We start from the raw sequence: 26259 nt of genomic DNA on the forward strand, positions 1-26259 counted from the left end.
GATGTGCTTTGTCCAACCCCTCAGCTCAGAGATGTTCTAAAAGATCCAGTCAACTGTAGGGCAGCTGAGATTTGGCCCTTTTGAAGGCTCTCCCAGGACGTACTTGGATAATGTGAGTTCTGCATTCCAAAAGTTAAAATTTTGTAAGTCCTGGGGATCTGGTGTACAGCAGGGTGACTACAGTTAATAACACTGTGTTGCATATTTGGAAGTCGTTAAGAGAATAAATCTTAAAAGTTCTCATCACAAGAAAAAAAATCTGTAATTATGTGTGGCGACAGATGCTCGTTAGCCTTACTGGGGCGATCATTTCGCAACATACACGAATATCGAATCCTTATGCTCTATACCTGAAACTAAAATGATGTCCTATGTCAGTTATACCTTGATATAAAAAAGGTAACTCTCTGTGGGTTCCATGACAAGTAGGAGCTCAAGGAACCCAAAGGGCAGATAATAATATAGTAAAAGTTGTCGGACCTGAAAACGAACTTACAATGTTTTATACAGAAGCTTCAGCTTTCAAATTACGTGTTTATCTAGGCAAACACATAAATCTTCTCCTGGTCCCAAGCATCCGATGGGGAATGGATGTGACTACGTGCCTTCAGGGTGACAGTGAGCCCCTTACTCCGCACGAAAAGCAGGCATCCCGGATATATCACCAAGCTGCATGTTTCAGGGATAAACCCCGCTGTCTGACTGGCGAGACTGAGATCGACCCAGCTTGAGTGAGTAACCCACCGGAAAACAGACAGATGTTTGTTTGGAGTATGAACATGGGGGAACTCTTGTCTTCTCTTTCCATCACTTTCCATCAGTGGGTTCTCTGTATCAGTCAAGGGAGTCAATGCCCAGCCTGAGCCAGTGGAAATTCTTTGTTGGCACCATCTGCAGCTCCCCTCGGTGTGGGTAGGCTTGCAGACTCATGCTTCCATTATTTTATACGAGAACACAACGCTAACCCCCTGACCAGCTCTCGGGTCACCCTGAGTAAACTGCCTCCAGATCTCACATGGAGCCAAAGGGGAAAATGAGAGCCTCTTGAGGAAAGGTCGGTTTAACATAAAATTAAAAATGCTTTCAGAGACCCAGACGTACAGCAATACTTCAAGGTGTGGCTAGGGAAGGAGGGGAATCATCTGGGCAGACTGCTGGGATAATGGAGCTCGTGAGTAGTATGTTAATAAGAGGGAGAAAGTTTCCTAAAGTCATCCAGTAACACAGCCCTGGCCTCACCTACCAGGCTGATAGGTATCAGCGTCTCGGTGTAACCGAAGGCAGAACCACCCGGATTCCAAACGCCCAACACAACTGCCAGGGGTGCCAAGTGTGCATCCAAGCGCTTCGCTGAATTCCGTCTAGAATTGTCTCTCCTCTGAAGTCCAGCCAAAGAGAAAACCTGTTTCCAGACGAAGCGGGGCTTTTAGAAACTAGGTGACTATTCCCAAGGAGACACTGAGGACATTTGCCTGCGTGCAAAATAAATCGTGATCGAGAGGAATCAAGTGCGGACCCGTCTGCAGCTCATTAATATGATCTGTTGAAAAGGAGGCTAGATTCACCAAGTCAATCCGAAAATCTAAAAATAACACTAATGTGAGCCTGGCCCAGTGCATGCAGGGCAATAAAAAGATGTCTACATCTGCTAGAGCCGGAGTCCCTGGACGCTCCCTCGCTCTTTACTACTCATCCTTGGCGGTAATTGGGAAGGGAGGCATTTATCTGCTTTCCAGAAAAGGCAAAAAACATTCCATGAGGATCTCTGTGGCCAAAAATATCATTCTGTGCTGATGCAGGAGGATAAATGGACGCTGTCTTCCCATCGAGTAAATCCTACATGTTTCAAAGATCGCAGAAGGATCTCCTCTTAAATCGTTCGAAGGGAGACATCTCCCTTGGAGAGATGTGGGGGTCACTTGGGCGGCAATTGCCAAAGCACCATGTGGGCACTGATCACGGGAGGTACACAGATGAGCAATTTTTTAAAGAGTTGATTTATCATCATGCATTTATGCAAAATAATATAACAGAACACACCCAACCCGTGACTCTGAGACGTTGCTTGGGAATGAAGACAGACCTAAAACAGATTGTAAGTCAAAAAGTGCAATTGTTCAAATATATAAATGCTAAATAAATTGGTACAGGGGGTCCGCCAAGACGGGAAAAAGGAAATCAGAAAGCACAAGAACCCAAGAAAATTGGAAAACGCTGTTCTAGGCCGAAGCCAGATGGGTTCCCATGGCGTGGACAAGTGACATGGTTCACAGTCATTTTCACAGCCTCATTGAACGCAGAACCACCAAGATCTCCAAATGCCCAGGGACCTTATCGCCGGTCTGGGACCTCAGTAAGCTTCTGAGAACCATTTGGTTTCCTCACTACCTGGAGAAGTTTTAATCCAAATGAACAGGGTGACAGAAGAGGATTCCTTTTGTGACCTACCATCTCCGAGCCCAAATCTCTGACAGTTGAACCAAGTGTGCCCAATGCCCTGGAGGGGACAACAAAGACCACTTTGCTCTTTTGAGCTAGCCTGAGGCTACAGGTACAGGGAAGGAGTTCCTACAGACTTCTGACAGTTTCTTCCACCTCCTCATGACCTCATCCCTGAGAGAACAAGCAAGAGCTTTTGAACCACACTTGTTCATGCCCTGGGCTGTTGCGGGATGCCCTGGGCTGTTGCGGGATGCCCTGGTAGGAGGCAGGTGGACCATAGCGGCACCTCTATGGGATTGTGGTTTCAGAGGGAACCTGCACTTTGCTGGGGCGGTCAAATTGGGGAGTTAGCCATCAACTCACATGGAGGAAAGAAGAGTCTGATGTCTTTTTACTTCCCAATAAAGCTCTGGTCTGTGGCTCGTGCCATGACGGAATAGTGTGGCAGTTAAAAGCAGTGAGCTAGAGCAGACATGGAAACAGAGAAAAAAAGAAGGAGTTGCAGAATAACATTTTAGCATGATTTGCTTTTGTGTAAAAAGAGAGGATTTCAGTAGGTTTGCATATAACCCAGGGTATTTCTGGAAGGATTTACTGAAAGTGTTAACGATGGTTGCTTATCCAAGTGGTAGGAGAGGAGGCACCACGTGTGGGAAACAGACTTTTCAGCTCCATTCTATAGCTATCTGTGTGTTGGCAATTTTTGCAGTGATCTGTGTGCTTTGATAACAAAAGCCTTTTGAGAGATAGCAAACAATGGGAAAATGTTCCAAAGCTTACATCGATGCCCCAGGAATATCAGTCCATGGGACGTATGGTGGAGTGAGCCGTTTGCTTACATTTACAAAATAATCACCATGCATAATACATATTACCGAGTAAGCATTATGACATAGACTCACATTTACCTAATAATCATGATCTGGAATGCGCACTGCATAACCATCTTATGGATGGAACCTCTTCGTGCAGAAGAACAGGATGGACAGGGAGCCCTTGCAGTAGCTGGGGTGCTCATGAGCCTGGACCCCCCTCCCCCCGTGGCTCTGGCCAATGAAACAGCCCCTCCCCTGCTGGCTGTAGTCGCAGGAGTGCCTGGTCCATGTCAGGCACAACCTTAGCCACATCACACGTGTGAGCTCTCATCCTCGCGGTGACTCTCGGACATAGGCTCAATTTTTATTTACGTATAAGGAAATCAAAGCTTTAGAAGTTTACCCCATGATCATGACCAAGAAACTAACTGTCCATCACCACACACGCCCTCCTGGCCACAGCACAAAGTTCTCACTGGGATTACATTTCTCTGCCCTCCGCTCAGTGAAATGTGGGTGTCACTTCAGGCTAACATAAGCCGCACTTTCTCTCACCTTCCACACAGAGCTCTCCAAGGTCCTAGGGGACAGCAGAGCCACAAGCTGGAAGGAGCCTGGGTTTCTGCATCACCACCTGAGGATGGTCAGTCCCGGATCCGAACGGGATGCAGACATCAGTGTGAAGGCTCTGAAGCTGGAGGGCTTCTTTGTTATGGCTGCTACTGTTACCCTGTATAACGCAGCAAGTGAAAGGAGTGCCAAAATGCTGGTAGATTTCAGAGGCGAGATCCCAAGGCCATTCGCCTTCCGAGCACCCTCCCACCGTGCTGAAATACTCCCAAGCCACACTACGTACCCACTCAGCTCCTCTGTGGCCTCCACCAGCCACCTGCCAAAGGCGGGCCCCTGGGACCAGAGCTGAGTGGAGACCAGCATGGTCAGTGCAAGTAGCACCCCAGCCACGCAGCCCCACTCAGCTACCTTTCTCTGCACCGAAGATGATTGGAGGGTGGAGATGCCCTCCCCCAGATGGACTGCTATGGCCAGCGGTTCCTCCATGGCGCCATCAGGAATCACTATGCCAGGGAAGGCTCTGCTCCCAGCTTCACCTCCCATCACCTGCCTCCGCCCCTGCTCTGCCTCGGCGGACACACGAAGCACTGCGCTTCCCACCGCTGCATCTCCAGGAGGCTGTGGGGCCTGGCCAGCGACCGCCTTCTTGTCGACCCCCTTCCCACACTGACCCATCCCCCTAGCCCTTGTCTAGTCACAGATGAAAGGACGTGATGAGGTCCCAAGACTGTCTAGTCCAAAAGGGACTGGGGATGTGGGGGTCGGGATCGGAGCTCCAAAAATCTTTTCTATTTTGGAATCATCCCCGGCATGACCAGTGGCCCAGAAAGGTCTGTTGCGCAGTGAGGGGCCCTCTTGCTGAGCTGTGGGGAACTGAAAAGCCATCATCTTTGAGGACCACGGAATGTTGCTCCAATGATAGGTGTCGTCTTTGGCTTCCTTGTCCAGACATGGTCTCTGCAAGTGAAAAAGGGGTGTGTAGTGATAACCACACACATAAGAGGAAAGAAGGAAGGAGAAAAAAGGCGAGAGTTCCCGGATGACATTCGGGGGCACCCTGAGAGGAAGCCTCCACCCTTGTTCTATTCATTAGCCCCTGCTCTGGTGGACCACACGGCGTCCCAGCACCCTCTCTAAGAGAGCGGTTGTGCTGGCAATGGACTTCACATCTGTGTGAGGCCCTGGAGGGGTCAGAGAGAGCCACATCACCTCCCACTGCATGACTTCCATGAAGACAGCATGGCTGGCTGGTGGTCAAAAAACAGAAGTGAGGCCCAAGCCTGGGAGACATAGGAGGAACTGCCGGGTCAAAACCAATCAGAGTCCACTGGGGAATGAAAACAACCAACAATGTGCTGCTGTGGTCAGCCTATAGAGAGTCTCTTTTCTAATATTTTCCAAGACCTCAGCTTGTTGGGGGTTTTGTTTGGTTTGGTTTGGTTTTTTTTTTTTTTTTTATGAAATCCTAGGCAAGAAAATGTTACACAGCAGCCCTGTTACAGCAATGTCTTCACAAACGTTACCTCACATCCTCAGTGGTGAAATTAGCATTTAACCATAGTAAAGAATCAATAGACACAGATATCCTGAAAATTCAAGTAGTTAATTTCCTCTTTCAATGCTAAGGGTTTCAGTGATACATCCAGACGACTCTATGACACTTGTTAAGAAGAAAGGTAATCAGTGATGTTATTTTAGGAGAAAACAACTAATTAGTTTTCTTTTAAAAAAGAGGAAAAACTGGGGTGCCTGGGTGGCTCGGTGGGTTAATGATCTCAGGGTCCTGGGATCGAGCCCCTCATCGAGCTCCTTGCTCAGTGGGGAGCCTGCTTCCCCCTCTCTCTCTGCCTGCCTTTCTGCCTACTTGTGATCTCTGTCTCTGTTAAATAAATAAATAAAATCTTAAAAAAAAAAAACACATCTTTTTCCCACTCTAATTTCTTAAAGACCTAAAATAGTTGGGAATAGTTCTTGATTAAGTAGCTAGCACGAGTACATTGATCCATGGTATCATTTTCTGGTTTCTAGCAACATGCTTGTCGGTATGTTCATCCACTCACTGTCCTGACAATAGATGTTTCCTCCAGTTGTAGGAGATATTCACCCTTTGGTCCAGACTCTCCTGCAGGCACTGAGGATCCTGGAGTGATCAGATCAGCCCCGAGGAGTTTATATTCTGATGGAATAGAGAGATGAGCAGGAAGAAGCCGCCATGTTGACACCGACTCAGCTGACCACACTTGCTGTAAGGTATAACATTTCAGCTGTGTATCCAAGGGCCCCAGAAACGCAGCGGGAAACTTGGAGCAGCCCTCCTCATGGCTTCAGGCCTTTCCCCAACTCCAGTGAGACAAGCCAACATGTTTCAGCTCCTAACGCAGGGCAGATCTCAAATACAACATGTGACTCAAAGCAGTCAGTGAGATATTGCCCCTTTGGCGAGTGTCTGATTGGTTCCAGAGGAAGGATTTTAGACAGCCCTGCTCAGAGCACATGTCTGGAGGGGAGTCCTTGGGGCCCCGGTTTCTGGCAGGCATCTGGACTGAGGGACTAGCAGGGCTCTCTACGTGCTCACGTGTGAAGTCCTGTGAGACACACAGCCTGCGGAAGCCAGCAGGGCTATTCATGGGGCCAATTCACTGTCCACCTGCAAGCTGCTAACCTCACTCCTCCAGGCCCTGACGAGGGAGGCTGGGACATGATTCCAAGGAGTGGTAGCCTCTTAAAGCTATAATCCTGTCAATCGACTTGAATGAACCAATATAACAACAATGGAATCTTCAAGAAAAGATACAAAAACCGTCGTGCTGTCATAGAGCTGGACCCATTAAGGAACGTTGACCGTCTTCCTCTGGGCCAAGCCAAGCGGTGAGTCAGTCAGGGACAGGCCGGACATGTGCCTTTCAGTAAGTCGTATTTCCTTTGATTAAAAAGGTAATGGAGAAGCCAGACACAAAACGACAAAGTAGGATTCCACTTACATGAGATCCCTAGAGGAGTCGAATTCAGAGATGGAAAGTAGCATGGTGGCTGCCGGGAGCTGGGGCAGGGGAAAGGGGGAGCTCGTGTTGAATAAAGACAGAGTTTCAGTTTGGGAAGATGTAAAGGTCCTGGGGATGGATGGATAGGGGTGATTCTGGCACAGCAGTGTGAACAGACTTAATGTCGCTAAAAAATGGTTAAGAAGGTAAATTTATGTTAGGTAGGCTTTATCACAATTAAAAAAAAAAGTGATGGGACTACTTGTTCTGATTCTTTAATTAGATCATTTGAAGATTAATTGTGTTCTGTTTAGCATTTTCCTTCTATATATGTGCTGGCCTTTCCACGAGGCATTAGATAGAGATTCTTATGGACAGGAACTATTTATCATTTATCGTGGGAGCCCACAGCACCAGTACGAAGCCCTAATACATAATGCTGGATAAATGTTATTTGAAAGAAAAAAAAAAAAAGAATGAATGCATGACCCAGCGTTCCTTCATCCACAAAGGCCATGCCCCTGCACCCTGTTTTTTCCTAAAAGCATGTTTGCAGCAGAATAACAACAAAAACAGGGACGTGATTGCATTGCAGTCAGAGTAATGAAGACTTTCAATCCAAAAAAACACCAACGTTAAGTACACATCTGTGGTCATATTGAAAGCTTCTTGTCTTCATTTTCCACAAAGCCTTCCTCACTCCACTCTAAGAAGAGGAAAGACTGATGAATGAATGAATAAATGAATGGCTTCCCTTCCCAGTCCACAGAGCTAGACTGTCCCCAACCAGATATCAGCAGCTTCGATGCAGAGAGCCTTCCTGGTCCCTGGAGAGGTAAAGGAACCACCCAACGCTGGGCCGGCGACAACGTCCCTTTCCGGCGCAGCTCCCTCCCCTGGGTGAGACAGGAAGTGATCACCAGCTGCCCTCCCGCTGACTCAGCCATGAAACCTTTACAGTAATCTGACTTCATGGCTCTGGTGCTTCCCTGGGCAAAGACTTTCTCATTTTCTGGTAAAGCGGATCTCTGAGGCGCGGGAAACTCAACAGCAAAAAGAACAGAACAGCAGAAAGAGACACTTGCATTATTCAAAGCCGGGGAGCGGGTGTGGCACAGGGGAACTGAAATGCTTTTTTCCTCAGTTTGCTTTCAATGCTGAGCAACCATCCCGGTGTCCTCAAATTCCTAAGAATTTTTTTTTTTTTTAAACATCTCACATTTTGGTACTAAAAAAACCCAACCATTTGCGCACTCCAGTCATTTTTAGCAAAGAGTACATTCGTTGTTTTCTCTGCAGAACAAAACCCAAACCTCATCTAAATTAAAAGCTGTGCACAAAAATAAGGGGGGATCTTCTGGTTAGTGCTGCAGAATTGCCTTGAGCTTGGCCAGGCTTCCTGGCCCGCTGAACCATTTTTTGGTGGCATTAAGTGCATTCACCGTGTTGTGCAACCCTCCACCACCACCCATCGCTAACAACTAGGGAGATCTCAAAATATGTAATCATAGTGAGAAAGCTTTTTCTGGGCTCAGAAATTCAGAATGACAGAAACTATCATTTGTGGCATTATCATGGAGGAGAATCTGAAAAACCTCCGGCCACAAAATACCTAGATATGCCGTACAAAAATAACAAACACGGTTTTAAAAGCACAGCTGAGATCAGTAAAGGAAATCCCTGAGGCCAAAGCTGGCTGAACACTGGGGCAAGGTGCTGACGCTTTGGCTGCCGGTCGCAGCAGGAGCTCTGGCAGGGAAAAGAAGTCACCTTGAGTCTCATAACCTCAGGCCACACTTCACACAGCCTTGGGGTTTAAGCTGACACATCTGTACCATCTGGGAACTCCCAGCCTACTAAATAACATAGAGAGAGTCCCCATCTAATCATATCACACGGCACCTGCTGGAGCAAATAGCCAACTTCTCTGTGGCAACCAATCCCCGACCTCAACCACCCAAGATCCCCTCTGTGAGCATTCTTTGAGAAGCTCACAATCAAAAACTACAAAAATGCTTCAAGGGACACGAGCATGAAGGACCGGGGTCAACGGACACAACAGGCAGCACGGATCATGAACCTCGGGAACCCCAAGAAGACCGGGTAATGAAACTATCGGAAGAGGCTAAAAAATTATGGTTACGATAATTTAAAAATGTAAAAGGGAGGATCAAAATTATGAGTAAATAATCAAACTCTGCTTTAAAAAATAAAAAAAGACCAGACATATTTGAAAAAGGACCAAATACAACTTCTAGAAACGAAATGTAGGTCATCAAAACCAGAAACTTAATGAGTGGGTTTCATGGTCAGATTAGACAGCTAAAGAGAGAATTGTGGCCCGGGAAATGGTGTGGAAGGAGATCACCTGGAGGACAACACAGAAAGTCAAAGAGAATCTCAAAAATGAAAGAAAAGTTAAAGACACAGAAGATAAATGAAGCTTCAGCAGGCACCGCATAGGCACTCTGGAAAGAAAGACACTAAGAGGCAATATTTTAAAGGTCAGGGCGGAGAATGTTCTAGGAGAGGATTCAGGAAGCAAAATTGGTTTGAAACAAGATGCACAAAATTAGATCCATTGTAAGGAAAAGCTGCCAAAGGGCGAAACCCAGGGTAGGGGGCAGCCTGACGGTAGACTTTCAGTAGCAGCAATATAGAAGCCAGGAGTCGGTGGAAACTTCTCAAAGCACCAAGAGATGATCCTACTCTGTTTACAAACTAAAAATAGCAAAGGAACAAACTAAGGCTAAGTCATAGATCATGCTTAGGGTTCGTCATCAAGTTACTTCTGTAGGAATGACCGACTTCATCAGGGGGATGATCTGTACAGTTGCACAGGATCCCCACTCTTGGCCCGAGGCTCTGCTGTCACCAGCCTGAAATTTCCTAATCATGCTGAACAAGGAGCCCTGCAGTTCCAGTTTTCACTGGACTCTACAAATTATGCAGCTGGTCCTGTATGCAGCCCCTGAGGACCTGGTGCCCGTGAGAAGCAAGCAAGCAAGCAACATCCTACATGATGTGTGGTCAAGTTCATTAGAACAAAGCAAACACCATGCGGGACAATCTAAGTCTTGTAGCTTGAAAGACAGAGAAAAGGATTTATGACAATATACTTGATAGCGTTTTTCAACAGCAAGTCTCCCCTTGTACACGGGGAGAGAAGGGAAAACCAAGCTCCGTCAGGGTAGTACCAGAAAGGAGTGCGATAAATCGCCAAAAATAGACATATGTTAAGCCTGGTGACTCGCACAATGCACCCAGGAGCTGATTAACACAGTGGATGGAGCTGATGGTGGTGGAAAGAAAAATATCTTTCTCAAACATATCAGTAGAAACACTCCATGGGAAGCGCCTGGCTGGCTCAGTCAGTTAAATGTCTGTCTTCGGCTCAGGTCATGATCCCTGGGTCCTGGGATCGAGCCCTGCGTCAGGCTCTCTGCTTAGGGAGCCTGCTTCATCCTCTCCCTCTGCCCCTTCCCCGACTTGTGCACTCTCTCTCTCTCTTGCTCTCACTCTCTCTCTCAAATAAATAAAATCTTTAAAAATGAAACACTCCAGGAGGGCACCTGGGTGGCTCAGTGGTTTAAGCCTCTGCCTTCGCTCAGGTCATGATCTCAGGGTCCTGGGATCGAGCCCCGCATCAGACTCTCTGCTCGGCAGGGGGCCTGCTTCCTTCTCTCTCTCTGCCTGCCTCTCTGCCTACTTGTGATCTCTGTCAAATAAATAAATTCTTAAAAAAAAAAAATTAAACACTCCACAGCATCACTGGTGAAATCTATATATTGGTCCAAATCAGACAGCTAAAAACACAGTAACACCAATCAAAACAATCTAGAGGAAGTCCCTCCTCTGCTCCTTCAGGTTATAACAAGTAATGACGGGGGAAAGCTGCTTTAAAAAAGTGTCCCGATGCATCTCATTGTTTAATCTTTCTTATTATCAAGAGATTCTGGGAATATCAGAAGGTACCTTACAAGGCAAGAAAAAGTAGCAGGACTGGTATGAAGCTACCCTATTCATTATTTTTTCAAAGACTCAAGTTTAAGGCCTTAATGAGTGGGCTCTCTCCAGTAAAACAGGTTTTCACTATTACCCTGACGTTTGAAGAAATAGAGAGTTCATTAAACCACGCGTATTGTATTTGCAGCCATTTCGGTCCCTTAGGCAAAAAAAGAAAAAAAAAAGAAGTATCAAACATCTCATAGAAAGTACCATTTTTCAGACTAAAAATTCAGAGTTGCAAAATAGACAGCCTTGTAATATCAGATTTAAAATGGAAACTTTTCATCTATAGTTTCTGAGGTTACGTGGGTGGGATGGGGAAAGATGGTGAGCCACGGCAAAGTGGCAGATGACAGAGAGACACACACAGACAGAGACAGAGACACAGTGAGAATGATGGTTGCAAGTCTGCACTGGGTCCTGGGGGCCACGTCTGTAGTTTTTCATCTGGAGATACTTTTGGGTGAGGGGGGACTGCTTCTGACTATCCTCATGGAGGCAGAGAGTGAAAATTTTCCTCAGATATGAAACTTACAAGCACTAGTAAATGACCCAGTTGTTTATAAATGCTGATCACCTTCAGTGAGCCATCCTCACACTGGAAAGGGAGCAGTGCAAAGGGTCCTTTGGCAGTCTTACACAATAATTTAACTCTTTGCTGGTCTGAGACACTCCTTCTCAGATGGGACATCTGTCCTGCACAGCCTGGCACTAGGAATGGAAATCGGGGGAGTGGGAGGGATGAGTTCAGAAGGGGGATTCCAGACCGGCCGCACCTGGGCGTCCCTAGAGTCCACACACGCCTGTGTTTCTCCTTCCTTCTCACTCCCTCCGTTCCCCAGAGAACTCTCTGAAAATGGCTCTCTTGGCCGGTTTCTTTCCCTCCCAGGACAAGCTATGGCCAGAGGTGGGGATGTTCTCACATAAGAGGTTGAAACATGGACATCTGAGATCAGGACTTGCGTAAAGGCACAAAGAATGGCCTTCGCATCACAGCTTCTGCCTAGCTTTTCAGCCTCTTCCTCCTTCGAAGATTCCTCCAGTTCGGCTTTGATGGCCAAATGTCCACTCCTTCCTCTTTCGGCCTTCCTAGGCATCTTGAGTAAACAATGACACTAGGATCCAGCATGTGCTTCTCTATGTGCTTTGGGGATGTACATTTTGTGGAAATAAAAAAGAGATCCTGTTTCTACTGGTTTCCCATGCAAGGGAGGTCGAAGTTTAGGCAGTGGTTTGCCGGTTGGTTTCTAGGCCAGCAGCCCGGATGAGCCACACGAATGGGGGCTTTCATCAGGATGAGCATGCCACCTTTGCTAGTCCAGTGAGTTGGACCTAATTAAAATACAAGGTGAGCACATGGCAAAAACGCAAGGAGGAAGAAAAAGAGAACACGACAAAGTAAAATGGGTCATTGAGACAATGAAGACAAAGGGGAGGAAGGAGGTGATTTCGCTGGTGGTACATTCTAGAAGAGTTGCTGGCTAACCCCCTTCTCCCATACAGAGTCCTGCTGTGAGGACAGCCACCCAGAGACTAAGGCATAGCCCGGAACAAGCAGCCAAAGCTTCCAAGTCAAGATCTTTTAAAGAGCTGATGCACAGTGCACAGAGAAGGACTTTTTTCAGAACACGGTAGAGGTATGCAGGAGACATTTGAACACTTCCAGAGCATTATGAGTAATGCAGACCAGAATGCAAGTTGACCCTCACGTTTATTCCTTATTTATATTTAGTATATGTACTGAATGTGCCTCCTGCAGTACAGTCCATGGGCATGTACAAAAAATGATAATTTTTTTTTAAGTGCAGTCCCTGCTATTAGGACTTAAAACCCATTATCTGAACAGGCATGCCAAGGCAAGCTATTTCCAGAGATCATTTTGTATGCCTGCCTGCCCATTTTCTCCCACCAAAATTTCTGGGAATGGCTGCACGAATGTGTCATTTGACAGAGACTTTCTGTAGTCAAGGTTTCCACAACTTAACAGAAAACACTGGGTAGACCAGTAAGACGAATCCTATTTAGGCAGAGCATTACAGAGATAGAGGAGATGTGTCTACACAGTTATAAATGCAGCCTGCCAAAGGACAAACATGTTGTTAAATAGTATTTTTAAGCTAAAGAAAGGAAGCTCTTTAAAAGGCACATGTGAGGAGCTTAGTACAAAGAGCCAAAGCCATAAGAATTACATCTTCAAAAATGCACAGGAGACAGGGTGCTTTGGGTGGCTCAGGAGGTTAAGCATCAGACTCTTGATTTCAGCTCAAGTCATGATCTCAGGGCCGTGGGATCAAGCCCTGCACTGGGTGTGGAGCCCGCTTAAGATTCTCTCTCTCCTTTCCTGACAAGTTTGCATGTGATTTCTCTCTCTCTCTCTCTCTCAAATAAATAAATAAATAAATGCACAGAAGTGGTAAAGCAGAAAACTGTGTAGACCTCGTGTTTTGGTAGAAAACTTTCGAGGACCAAGTAATTGAAGGGAAAGCTGAATGAGCGCATGGACGTTGTCCCAGCCTGACCACCACGGGCTCCTGGGTGGCCCCCGCCCAGCCCAGAATAGTTGTCTCCAGAAACGGTGAATCACAGCATTCCCAGCAGCTGGCACCACTGCCTACCCCCACTTAGCATTCTTTCACTTCCCCTTCTGCTTTCACCCACAGTCTGCAGCAGGAGGTGAAGAGAAAGGAAGAAGGAGTCAAAGGACACAGGGCTCACGGAGGAACTGAAGCCGCCATATGACCTCTCGAAAGAAGAGTGATTAAGACTGTGGCCCCGAGTCTGAAGCCTGCTGTGCCTTCAGGGGCTTATACTTCCAACAGCCACTACCTACGGCTCTTTTTCAGACTACTGCCTGCAAGCCATTAGACGGCTTGACTTGCTTATATAAGGAACCAGAAAACCATGGCAATGACTAAGAGGCAGCCCTTACCCAAGTATCGAGGGCTGATGGCAGGAGTATAGAACCCCATCCCCTTGCTGCCAGCGGGAACATCCCTGAAAGGCATACACTTCCCCCTTGCAGGGCACAGTGCAAAATGGAAATGCCGGTCCCTTGTTTCAAAGTTATTGAGGAATTCAAGACATCAACAGCAGAGCATTGAGCCAAGCACAGGGCTCTTCTGAGCATGGAGCCCCACATGCCAGCGCCCGATACAAACTCACAAAGCCAGCCTTGCCTGTGGGATCAGAGCGTAGCCACCTGCCCCGAGATTTCTCTGAGATGGTCCCTACTGGCTCACTTCCCAGTCTGGCTCTCTGAGCAAGTTTCTCCAGGAATCACTTCCCTACCACGTCACCTCATCTCTCGAGGTCTGCTTCTGGGAGCCTGACCCAAGACAGGGCCTTGGAGGTGCTACATGAACTTCTTGAAACCTCGGTTTCCTTTGTCTGCAAAAATGGGAGGAAAATAGAGTGTCTTGTTGAGCTGCTGGAGAGTCACGTGGGATAATGCATGAGAAGTATTTAGCATAGCTTTGGGTGCGTAACACATGCGCCATGAACATTAGCTAGCTAACAGTGTTTTTATTATAATTACCAACAAAATTAAGTGCGCTTGCCTTCATAAAGCAATTGACCTCCCTCTCCAGCCTCTTAGACTTCTCTAGGCCGAGGTGGAACACCAGGTTTGAGCCATTCTGCTAGGAACATCCACACATCATCTGTGTTTTAGAAACCCCTCCATTCACTGGAAAGCATATTGCTAAAATACACAGTCATCACAAAACCCCAGCAAGAGCCAAGACTCCAGCCAAGCCAAGATGTCCTCAACCACTTTGAACCAAACAAAAGAAAGCAAGCTTTAGGACAGCAGAAGTTGGTTTCACTTTATCAAATGGGTATTGACTGAGCCGGTTGGCCCTCGCTCTGTGTGAGCCATCTAAGGCTACCAAAATATCTGAGACACAGCCCTGCTCCCCAATGAGCTCATAGGTTCAGCCAACTGAGTCAGGGAAGCCCAAATGTTCTGTAACTTAGGAAGACTTGATGTTTGGATGGCCCAAACATCAAGTCTTCCCAAGTCAAGTGACATGGCATTGCCCTCTGCTCCTTGGTTCCTGATATGACACGTAGAAATGACTGGCTGGAGCATGGTCCTCCCTGAGCACCTTGCAGCACTGTCCCCTATCTCCCACCAGACACCCCTCACTGCTGCTGTTCAGATCAGAAGAATAGTCATGGCATCCCTGGTGATTTCCTGGTGTACGAAAGGCAATGACTGACTCAAATGAATGAATCGCTCAATTCACCAGCCAGTCAACCCACTAACCAACAGAGATACTTGGAGTGCACTTTCCCAAAGAAACAACATGGCGGGTTCTGAGTGGCCCCAAGGCAGCCCCATACCCTGTCTCCACCTCTAACACAGTAGAGGTGAGCTGGGGATAACCGGTCCATTTCAACTCTCCTTAACACATTCTTCTCAAACAAACTGTGGGAGCCCAGCTGCATTCACACACTGTAGACATGCTTCATGAATGGGTCCCTACCTGACTTTTCCTGGCCAAGGCTTGAGTAGAAGGAAATGCAGTGCTTTGAGTCAGCAAAGCTGCAAGCTTTCCATGAAGGTGCTCCCAAGGCTTAGCAAGGGGCCCCTAGAGATAGCCAGACCCACTGAGTGACAGGTCTATTTCATGAAGCAGCGTTGTTCAGAGGAAAACTTTGGGTTTCATTTGACTCTCCTCGAATAAGGTCCAGGAGCTTATCCCTATAATGTGGCACTAAGGGGCAATTGTCCCCAGTTTGGAAAAGCTATTTTTCCCCCTTAGATTTGCTTTACAGTCAAGGCTATTGTAACTAATTGGGGTGGGTTAATCGTGGCCAAGGCCATTTGCACTCTCCTCTCACAGGGCACTATCAGATACCAGCAGAGCCCTCAGAGGCTCTCCTGTCCCCAGGAGTACCCTCAGCTACTCCCTTGCATCCTTGCTTGGTGGCCAGCCCCCACACGGTCCTCCCCAGGAGCATCTTCTGTGTCATGCTCACCTGAGCAGAAGACTGAGATAGGATGCCCTCACCATCCCTGCAGAGGGGGGCACCATGTCTGCCACTGAAAATGGGTATGTGCCACCCCTGATCACGACCCTTCAGAAAATGTTTCTCTGTAAATAGCAAATCAGAAGCACTGTGCCTACCATTCAGAGCTGTTGCAGGAATCATCACGCACAGACTTCCAGCCCGCTCCCAGCTTGAGGTAGAGGTTTCGTGTTGTACACTGGAAGCAGTGGCTTATGCTGGGCTAGATGAGCCATCCTGCTGGAAGAACGGGCCTTATGCTTGGAGATGAGGTTTTCCTCTCTGACCTACCAACCTTGAGTATGTAGAGATCCAAGCCCAGGACCGGGGTGAGAATTTCTGAATTCTCAGATTCAACTCATGACTCACACGCAGTGAGGATCACATAAGAGGTGTCTGCATCACAGAAATCCTGCAGATGATTCTCCTGTTCTCAGACACCTCGCTTATGTTCTGGCCACCTACTTCGCTTATGTTCTGGCCACCTACTTATAGAAGTCATTTGCCACTGAAGAATTTCATCACCAGGCTCAGAAATAGAATTTTTCCCCTAATGTCAGGGCTCTCCAGAGGAACAGACCGATACAGCATGTGCATACAGAAACAGAATGGTCTCACACAATTGCTGACAAGTCTGAAATCTGCTGGGCAGACTGGCAAGCTGAAGACTCAGGGAAGACTTACTATTGCAGTCTCAAGTCTGGAGGCAGAAGTCCTTCTTCTTTAGGAGCCTCAGGTTTTTTCTCTTAAGGACTTCAACTGATTGGGTGAGGCCCACCCACATTATGATGGGTAATCTGCTTTCTTCAAAATCCACTGATTTAAATGTTATTTATATCTAAAAATACATTCACAGTGACACCTAAGCTAGTATTGGGGTACTATAGCCTATGCTGTGTCATATGTAAAATTAACCACTATACCCCTGTAGTATTTGTTTGAAATCCTTGTAGCTGAGTGAGGTTGATATGGCTATACAGAGGAATGAAGTATAGGAGATGAGGTATGGAACCTTATAGGGCAAAACTTCTTTCAAAATATAAGCTCCTCATTGACTATAAGTTACTTGAAGGAAGGGGCCATGTTGGAATGGATTCTGATCTCCACTGCCAAGCCCAGGGCACATGAGAGATGCTTCATGAATAGTAAGTGTATCATGGACTCTGGATCTAAATGGCCTGGGCCCCCATTCCAGCTCTGCAATGGACTGGCTGTGTGATCTTGTTCCGGTTTTTTAACCTCTCTGTCCCTCGTTTTTGTAAATGAAAATAGGAACAATAAAGTGAAAACAATAACTGGTAAGAGGATTAAATAAATTAATATTTGTAAAACGCTTACACCAATATCTAGGTGTTTGTTAATAGAATACAACTCTTCCCCAGCTGTGGACCACAGATGATAAATCATTGCTCATTCCGTTGCACCACCATCCTCAAAATTTGAGCCTGTTCCCATCAAGCCTGATGGAAGGTCCTTGCATCCCCTGGTCCACAATCAAGAGTCTAAGGGTGAAACACACAGATGTTTGGTGCTGAGCACACCCACCTGCCCACACACAGCCCCGATGCTGCTCACAAAACCCAGCCATCCAGCCACGGAATTCTGCCCAGGACACAAGATCCTCACAAGCTGTAACTGCTCATAACCATCAGGAAGAACAGAACACAGGGCCTTCTGAAGATTTGCCTTTATCTTTGCAAGGAATGTGGAATAAATGAGCTCCTCTACCAGGAAGGCCATTTTTCCTATCTTGAAGATGTGAGTGGGTTGTGTTGGACCCAGTGTATGGAGCTTCTCCTAAAAAGGCTGATTATGTAATTTGGTATTATTTTGCAATGGTGGTAAGAATAATGGTGCTGGCTTCCCCCATCAACATTAGATTCAACCCAATCTAGAAGCCAAAGGATGTGATGATGATGACAGCAGTGATGATATTAAAAATCCTCTTATTTCTAGTATTCTTAAACACCTTTGAGTAAGATGATAACAGAAGCACCAAGGACCCTTAGTCATTAGATGCAAAAGGAAATTTAATCTGTAAAAGTATATAATGAGCTCAAGTACTTTGAAAAGTGCCTCAACTTGATTTGTGATTCCTGAGTTTCTAATTCTTCCAAAGACACTACTGAGTGACTGGCACGGCTGGCTGGAGGATTTTGGTTGTGTGGCATGAAGGGAATGGGGAGGGGGTGGCCACAACAGCATCTCCCCATTATAGCACTTGGGGAAAACATCCGCTTTACCCCACTGCTGGGCCTTCCAACATGGTGCTGATTGTGGCAATGGGTTGGAGGACCCTGCTGGGCTGGGCAGGTTGTGGAATCACCTTTCCAACTGCCTTAGCTCTCTCTCAGCTCTGAGCAACTCTAAGCTTTCACCACCCGATAACACCCCTCAATGGGACCCCTCAGATCCACTAGGATCCACTAGGAGCAATGGTGGCAGGTGTGGGGTGGGGGTAGAGCTAGGGGTCAGCAGGTGCTGCCAATTCAAACCCCCCCACCCAGGGTGGAAGGATGAGAAACAATGGAATGGAGAACCCAGACTCTTCCACAATAGAATTCATTCTTCAAACCAAAACGTAATGGGAGCAAAGTAGGTGAAGGCAGAGCTATTTTCATCAAAGCAAGGGGCAGGTGGAGTCCAGAGCTCTGCTTCTGTTCTCCTTGCTGGACCCAGCATCCGCCACTTACCAGCTGACTATCCTCAGGCAAGGTAACTGGCCGTCTGAGCCTTCGTTCTTACTGGTAGAGCAAAGAGGCTTCAGAGGACTTGTTAAGAGGATTACGTAAACGGACGTACCGATAGCACCAAGCGTAAATGAACCGGTACTGGCGAACCATTCCTTTCCCTCCTCTGACTTGTGGTAGGTGAAGGTGAAGAAGAAGCTAAGCTTTGTTCCCTAAAATTTTCCCAAGTCCCAGATGAAGCTCCAAGCCCTTGGCTGCATAAACTATATGAGAGACTCCAGAAGCGCTGGGCTATTGGGTCTGGGTCTGCCTTACACCGCAACCAAGACAGAACAGAACATGGTAACTGTCCCTCCCGGGGTCATTACATAGGCCACCTGTTAATTCCATTGTCCTCCATCTCCAAGAGAACAGATGCATGATGAATCTCCATTCTTTCCCCGTGTTCTAAAATCCCTCCCCTGATGGGCCCCGATGAGTGGTTCTGAAAGCTAAGAATGCAGACCTTGGTGGCCAATGCCCCTGCATTGCCTTCTGTAGCCACAGGCTTTGTAGTGGGCAAGAAACTTGCTTCTCACTGCAATCAGCCTTACGCATTTTCCTTCAATGCTTTGGGTCTTAAAGGAATACGACCACATATGCGTTCATCACAAATGCATTTCCAAGTAATTGGTTCTTCTTTTACACCTTTTAAATCTTGGCCCAAAATGGAGCTTCTGAAATCAGATTCCATCCCCCCAAGTCCACCTCACTGAAGGGAATTCAGTACATCTCAGGAGACACACTCTTTAGCATTTCCACCCCAATTATGGCTTTCCCCAAACCCACTTGTAGCTGCCTTCTTGTGATTGCTGAACCATCCATTTTGGATAATTTCCCAAATAACATTGTTATTTTTTAAATTAAAGGCTTTCTGAAGAAAAAACAAGTACAAACAATGAACTCATTAACGTAGCTTGGTACACAACCAACACACTGGATAAGAACAACGCTTAGATACACAAATAGCAATCAGTTGGAGGATCCAGTGAGGAAAAAGGGTATATCCTTCAAGAGTTTTTTTTTTTCCTTTTACAATGGCAACACACAAAAAATAATCTGCAAAAAACTTAAGGTTCATGCAAGATGTCTCAGAGAAAAACTGTTAAGAAATGCTAAAGAAGAGGGGTGCCTGGGCAGCTCAGTTGGATGAGTGTCCAACTCTTCATCCTGGCTCAGGTCTTGAACTCACAGTTGTGAGTTTTAGCTCCATGTTGGGCTCTGTGCTGGGTGTGGAACCCATGTTTAAAAAAAAAAATGCAACAGCAGAGTAGAACCGATGGAAACACATACCACGTTCTGAAGAAAATTCATTATCATGTCAGTATCTCTATAATAATTAACATGATTGTGTCCATTATGTTAATTTATAAACAATGTGACTTCAATAAAATTTCCACTTTTTTTAACTAAGTAAGCAGATTTTAAAGTTCACATAGCAAATGAAGCAAACAAGAATGGTCAGGAAAAGGAAAAAGAAAACAGAGCAAAGGGGGAAAAGGGAAGAAGGAACAACCATCCCACATATCAAAGCAAGTTATAAAGTCTCAACAAGGGTAACAGCACTGTACCAGCTCACGGACAGACACACCAGTCAGTGGAATAAACTAGAAAGAGACCCAGTTCTGGTCAGTAAATTACAAAGGTGGTATGTCTAATCATTGGGGAATGGGCCAATAAATGCTATCAAAACGACTGAAAAAGAGTCAAGCACACCATACCATACTCCCTATTATGTCTCAGCATCTACTCCAAATAAATCAAAGATATAAAGATTTTTTTAAAAAATGAAACCATAATAGTACTAGAAGGAAACACGGCAAGTTCCTGTAGAACCCTGGAGTATGGAGGGCCTTTCTTTTGTATCCGGAATCCATTTTTTAAAAAAAAGTTTACAGTATCCTACCACCTAATTTTTGTAAATCTTATACATACCCACACAAGGTAAGAAAAATCAAAAGACAACAAGGTGGGCGTAAATATTTGCAAGTCCTATTACAGAGAGCTAACCCTTCCTCGACAGAAAAAGAGCTCCCGGAAATGATTAAGGAAAAAGAGCCAACAAGACGATCTTTATTTAGATGTGAGAGGAGACACAGAGGGAGCTCAGAGAAAAGGAAAGGCAAAGTGGCTCCTTAGACGAATGGAATGATGTTCAGTCTCACTTTAATAAGAAGAACGCAGATGAAAACCGCCATCAGGGGTGCCAGGCTGGCTCAGTCAGTTAGGCGACCGACTCTTGGTTTCGGCTGAGATCGTGATCTCAGGGTCCTGCGATGGAGCCCTCAGTACAGGGTCTGCTTGAAAGATTCTTTCCCTCTGCCCCTCCCCTCACTCATGAGCACTCTTTCATATAAATGCATAAATAAATAAACCTTTAAAAAAGAAAACTGCTGTGAAATATCCATGCGGTGAGGCTGTGGGGAACGAGCATCCCTCCTCAATGACCAGGAGCTGTGTATATGGTACAACCCCTTTCAGAGTATCTGGAAAGCCCTGTAAATATCACAAACACACTTACTTTTGACCCAACCATCCTACTTACAGGAATTTATCCTACAGACAAACCTGCACATGCAGGAAATGTCCTTGGGGGTGGGGAGGGGGAGTTGTTGTTTGTAGTAGCAAAAGATTGGACGCAACCCAAGGGTCCATCAATAGGAAACTAGTTAAATAAATTTATAGTGTATCCATAAATAGGACACTATAAAGCTGTAAATATGAATGAAGACACTATTTAGGCACTGATTTGAAAGATCTCCAAGATATACAATAAAGCGAAGAGAACAAAGTCCAAACCCGTTTGCGTAGAACGCTGACTTTTATCAGGCTTGCTGCGAGGCATCCCACCATCCACATCCAATGTGCATTTCTCCTTCCTTAAGCGAGACTGAGGATCCTTCCAATCTTTCATGAGCCATTTACAATTCCTTTTCTGTAAAGGGGGGAAGAAAAAGAAAAAACTACACACACACACACACACACACACACACAGAGAAGCACCATAAAAATGCCCAAGAAACTACCCTCAGTGTTCGCTTGGGTTGGGTTGATGGGATCAGGGGTAGAAGACAAGCTTTTCACAGTTTTGATTCTTGAACCAAGAAAATGAATTATCCATTCAAATGTAAACGCAAACTAAATGAAGTCTTTCCCTACCAGTTCTTCAGGCTCCCGCTAAGCCTCTCGTGTTTCCATCCATCAAGTACTTTTCCCACCTCTACATTTGACTTTGGAGGACGGGGCAAGGTCAAGGGTGAACGGGCAGCTGGGGGTGCCCCACAAGACCCATCAGGATCGCCCCATGTGAATGGACTCCTGCTCGTTTGTAAAAGATGAAGTCAGCGGCGGGGCTATTTTTGCCACAAGAGGAACACGTGCCTGCTTTGGGAAGAAACGGGCCACCGAGTCAGGGCACCTAGGCAGAGCAACTGTGACCACGGACGGCATGTTCCGACCGCCAGCCCGGGCAAGAGAAGGCTCCCGACCCCAGAAGGTTTCTGCTCCAGACTCCTGTGCTGCAGCTGGACCCCGACTGACCCGACTTCTCTGCGGGGTTTAGAGCTTTACCCGGATTACAGATGCGCAACTGCTCTCAGGTTTGGTTCAGTAACCTGCATTTCTCTTAGAGCACCCCGATGGCAGCCTGTCACCCCCCCCCCACCCCCACAGCTCTAAATATTTCTCAGCTTAAGGGACTCAGGACCACAGCTTTGTTTTACCTTCCTCTGCGGAAGGGCAAGACCTGGCCGATTCTGTGCAGGACAAGCCGGCGCATCTGATGCATGCGGAGGGAAAAAGGCAAACCGGCATCTCCAAAGCGGCTGGTCCCCGCGGGCCTGTGCACTGGCAGCTCCCCCTTGGCTTCCTCTGATTCTGTGAGCTCAGAGGACAGCACGCTGGAAGTCAGCAGAGCAGCTGCCCCGGGAAAGAATGTGCTCATTCCCCCCGTTGGGACATCAAGGGCAAGGGCTAAGGGGTGTGCGGGTGCCGGGAGAGGGGGAAATACCAATTTCTCCAGTTCCCACCAGTCTGAACACGGTCCGCATGAACAAGCTGGTTTGGCTCGGGGAGGCCCCCGTCCCTGAGCTTTGACAGCAGGCTGGAGAGAACGCATTTGTTCTGTCGCTAAGGCAGAAGACAGATGTATCCCCCGCCTGGTGCCGTGAGGGCCAAGTGAGGGTCTTGGCCCAAAGGGGGCAGGAAACATGGCCACTGGCCACCCAGGAGGGGTCCTGGGGATAGAGGGCTTGAGGCTGGGCTGCCATCTGCCTGGGCATCAAGCAGAGCCACGGCCCTCTGGCCCCTCCACAGCCCTCCACCGCCCACAGCACCCCTCCATGTCCATAGGGCCCGCCGGTTTCTGCCAGGCCACTTCGACTCCCTAATTAAAAACTGCAGAGGAAGGAGGACTTCCTCTGCAGGAAGGGGGCCTGGTTCACAAGCTCAGTGACAGAAAGGGGATGCCGGGTTCCCTGGGGCCTGTGACTCATCCACCCTTCCGAGAGGATAGGGCACAGCACTGTTTTCCCTGCTCTCTGTCAAAGTGCTAAGGAACCAGGGACCGTCAGTCAAAGCAACGGGCCACTGCTGTCCGGCGTAACCAGGCCACACACCAAGAGGCCCTGGACAGGTCAGCCGAGGGCAGGACCTTCCTCCCGCCAGCCCAGGGGCGTTCCACGCAAGGAAGCACAGGACTGAGTGCTCCAAAGGACTTGTCAGAGTGTGGTCCACCGGCCGGGGAGGGCCTCACCCTCTGATCCCCATCTGAGCCATCTGGCTGGGACTAGGTGACTCCTGGGACCAGCAGTTCATCTCTTCCCCGAGGACCGTGGTGTGTCTCAGCATCTATGACGCCCTTCTTCATGACACAGGTCTCACAGAGGCCCTCCCACCCGTGGCAAACCTTAGCTCCTGAGAGGGCACAAGAGGGCCCATGGATGATTTCCAGACTATGACACACCTGGGGCCTCCCTGTCAGAGACAGCATCCTCAGCACTCTCCCGCCCCCCGCTCACTTGTCACCAGCCCCCCATTCACCCCACAGCTGCTCCCATTTTCCCACGCCCCTCTGAAAGTGGGAGCCTCATGGTGCCATCCTCTCCCCAGGGTTCTCTGAGCAGGGCAGAGGCTGTGAGAGTATGGCCCCTCAGTCCCCCGTTGGCTGGATATGTGCCAAGCCCTGGGCTCTCCAAGCTCTTCGAGCCAGGTTTCTAGCATCAGAGGTCTCTGCCGACCCCTGGACAGAACACGTCAGCCCCAGCTTCTCTGGCTTAAAACTCGGAGTTCTTGGTCCCTCATAGTGCCTGTGAGACCAGGTCTTTGTGTGTCTCGGGTGGCCTCCTGCAGCTTTTGGAATCACGGGAGGAAGTGAAGCTTTGCGGGGAGGAGAAGGCGTGGAGGGTTCTGGAAGCCCGCCAGCTAACGTGCGTCCTCCTGCCAAGCTGCTGGCTGACTTCACCACACCTTCCACGTCTGTCCCCAGTCCCAGGGCCCTCAGGACGGAGTCATCCAGCTCCCACACTGCACCAGTGTGCAATGAGCTCTAGAGCCTGGACTCCTACGGTGACCCAAACAGCAGGAACACAAGGGACCAAACGTCCCCCAGCAGCCTGAGACAGCAGACAGGCCGGGATGTTGGAAACACTGGAAGATGGAACATGTACCTGAGTCCAGACTGACTCGTAAGGCCCTGCGTGCCTGCCACAGACAGATGAGTTCTCCATCGCCGTGTAACAAAAGAGCCCAAACTTAGCATCTTAAAACAGCAAAGCCATTTCTTAGCTACAGTTTCTGTGGGGTCAGGAACCCAGGAGCGACTCAGATGGATGCTTCTGCTTAAGGGTCTCTCTCCTGAGATTGTCACTAAAATGTCAGCAGAGGTGACAGCCCCCTGAATGCTTGACCGGGATGGGAGCATCTGCCTCTAAGATGGCCCCACTGTCACATGCTGGCAAGTCACTGCCAGCAGGAGACCTTGGTCCTTACTACAGGGACCCGTCTGTGGATCTGTCCACAAGCATCCTCTTGGGACAGCTGGCTTCCCAGAGGGACTTAGCTAAGAGAACCAGGCAGAGGAAGCCTCGGTATCTTGTAGGACCTAGCTTCAGAGGTCACACTTGGGCATTCCCATAATCTTCTGTGGGCCACACAGGTCAGCCCCGTTCAGTGTGGGAAGGTGCGACCACCAGCAAGAGGTGGGACTCTGGGGGGTCTCAGCAGACCAGCCAGAATGGTCTGACTGACAGCCAGCATTTGCGTCACCCAAGGCCTCTGCACATCTCTACTCCCACATCCCTTTGGGTTTGTTTCTGTAAGAGCACACGGGGGATCAAGCACGTGTCAAGGGACACCCAAGCCTGCTCTGCAGGGGGTGGATGGATTCCAACTCCCCCCAGAATAAAGGGGCATGTGCTCAGCCCTGCCACAGAGCCACCTCCACCATAAAGACAGGGCAGAGGCCGCATCCCGCCCGCCCTCACTCTGCCCTCCACTGAGGGCCTGCGGAAGCACGTGAACATCATACAACAGTAGCCAACTGTCCGGGGAGAGGGACAATTTGGGGTGCAATGCTGCTGAGTGCTCTCACATGTGTTGTCTCTCCACACAGCCCCTGGACTTGGTCTTAAATTCTTGCAGCACGGGGGACATTGGAAGAAATGGCACAAGTGAAACTCGGGGCCGTGGTTCTGAGAAGAAAGCAAGAATTACCTGTGTTCAGTGTAAGCTGGTACTCTCGGGGGAGCGGGCTGCCCCCTCTTCCATTCGGGGGGCACGCGGCCGTGGAGCAGATGACGTCAACACTAGGAAGACAGAGAAAGAGACCTCAGTGTGGACACGGCGAATCTCAAGGTCCTTCCCCAGCACAGCAGAGGCCCAGACGGCAGAGCAGAGGCCTCCGAGGGACAGCTGTCGTGCAAATTCTTTGCCGCCAAGGAAAGTTCTCCTGGGACATTTACCCTCCAGAGAAAGGGGTGGCCTGGGTTCTAGAAGTTTCAGTGGGCCTTCAAGCCAGAGCCTGCTCTTAGTGGGGGACACTGCCAGTCACAGAACACAGACCCCTCCACGGCCGGGGAGACACAGCTTGCCATGGCCACTGTCCAAACTGGTATCAGATCCAGAAACAGCCGCAGAACGCTGATCTAGAGCTGCCTCGGTTTCTCTCTCTGCAGAGAAGAAAAAAGGTGAAAAACAGCGTTTTCAAGCCCGAGAGGCCAGTGCCCCTGGGACCAGCAGGCTATCCCAGGGCAAATTCGGCCACACCAGCGCTGTTACACATCTCAAGGAACCACACAAAATGGTCCACACCACTGACACCAAAAATTTTTACTTTACTCCCCCTAAATTTGAAACTAGTGTGCTGTGATGGGAAGAGTTTTGAGCCAAGAGTGCGAATGTCTGGTTCGGTCCCACTTCGGCTGCTGACTGGCTCTGTGACCTCAGTCAAGTCTCTGAGCCTCAAATTTCTTGACTGCACAGACAGGATGGTGCCAGCCAGCTCACATGTCCGCATTTGCATAAGTTGCTGCAATCTATATTTTTTATGTCATCTTAGTTATTCTTGTCACCCTGGGCTCTGAGGAAGGCGGGGGTTCCTGGCCCACACACGATGCAGGCCCGGGCAGCGCCATCTTGAGCCCGTGCGGGGGGCCCTCAGCCCTGGGAGCCGGGCCGAGCACAGTAACGGCTCATGCGTTG

The 26259-nt window shown here is 48.2% G+C and overlaps 1 long non-coding RNA gene across 1 annotated transcript; it reads right to left on the reverse strand.

Annotated features, from left to right (window-relative positions):
• Positions 1-3276: 3276 nt before the first annotated feature.
• On the reverse strand, positions 3277-26192 carry LOC125085135 (uncharacterized). Its single transcript, XR_007122781.1, has 3 exons — positions 25521-26192; positions 25273-25364; positions 3277-4787 (listed from the first exon to the last, which is right to left on the reverse strand). It is a non-coding gene; the product is annotated as an uncharacterized LOC125085135 (long non-coding RNA).
• Between the last annotated feature and the right edge of the window lie 67 nt (positions 26193-26259).

This window comes from Lutra lutra, chromosome 14, assembly GCF_902655055.1.
Source record: "Lutra lutra chromosome 14, mLutLut1.2, whole genome shotgun sequence".
NCBI classification, from domain to species: domain Eukaryota; kingdom Metazoa; phylum Chordata; class Mammalia; order Carnivora; family Mustelidae; genus Lutra; species Lutra lutra.